This window comes from Nicotiana attenuata, chromosome 9, assembly GCF_001879085.1.
Source record: "Nicotiana attenuata strain UT chromosome 9, NIATTr2, whole genome shotgun sequence".
NCBI classification, from domain to species: Eukaryota; Viridiplantae; Streptophyta; class Magnoliopsida; order Solanales; family Solanaceae; genus Nicotiana; species Nicotiana attenuata.
In genome coordinates this window covers 27,739,334-27,740,546 of record NC_031997.1, presented here as the reverse complement: position 1 = coordinate 27,740,546, position 1,213 = coordinate 27,739,334, and positions in this window count along the sequence as shown.

The following is a 1,213-nucleotide window of genomic DNA, read 5'->3' as shown; positions in this document are numbered from 1 at the left end:
ATTCCAAATCATTTTCAAATCCATTAAGATTATATACCAATTAATATGGGTATGATGGTAAAGTATGAACTATATATATTATTTTTTAAGGCGTGTGGAAAGTCAATAGTGGACAAGAAAAAGTGAACAGAGGGAGTACTCCCTCCTGTCCAAAATAAGTGATTTTTTGACTTTTTTTTTGTGGTTCAAAATAAGTGATTTTTTCAGATTTCAAGAAAGAATTAATTTGTTTTCCTACATTGCCCTTGGAGTAAATAGTGTTGGAGTATGTGTTAGGAGTGTTTATGTGAAGAGATAGTAATTAAAGGTTACTCCCTCCGGTCCAAAATAAGTGATTTTTTAGCTGTTTTCACACAGATTAAGAAATCCACCTTTTAGCATTAATTAGCAATGAGATTGACCATATTAACCTTTGCTATCTCTTCACATTAATACTCCCTAACACATACTCCAATACTATTTACTCCAAGGACAATGTAGGAAAAAAATAACTAATTCATTCTTGAAATCTGAAAAAATCACTTATTTTGGACCACAAAAAAAAAGGTTAAAAAATCACTTATTTTGGACCGGAGGGAGTATATAATATGATCAATTTTATTGCTAATTAATGTTAGAAGGTGGATTTCTTAATTTGTGTGAAAACAACTAAAAATTCACTTATTTTGGACACGAGGGAATAGTATTTTTAAATTTAATGCTGGACTATAATGATGGTTTGAGATGGGAATACTTATTTTGGACAGAGGGAGTAGTATATTTAAATTTAATGCTGGACTATAATGATCTTTGAGATGGGAATAGGTATGAGCATTAATGACAATTGACAAAGATCAAGTGGTGATTTGTCAGCTAGAAGCGAAGGTGCTTCTGCGCTGATTCATTGTGGGGGCAAAGGTTAATTTACCAAAAGGTAAAATTGTTAAAGACCAAGGGTGTGTTTGGTAATGTTTTCCAATTTTTCCATGTTTGGTTGTCTTAAATGTTTTGGAAAATATTTTCTTTATCAATTCATTTTCCTCCAATTGGAGGAAAATATTTTCCTTATCAAAACAAGGGAAAACATTTTCCAAAGCTCTTTCTCAACCTTTCTCACCCTCACCAACCCACCCCACCCCCTTTCCAAAAAAAGTTTTTTTTTTTAAATTTCAGTTTTTCCATTACCATCCACCCTACTACCCCTCCATCCCCCCCCCCCCACTAAAAAAATATT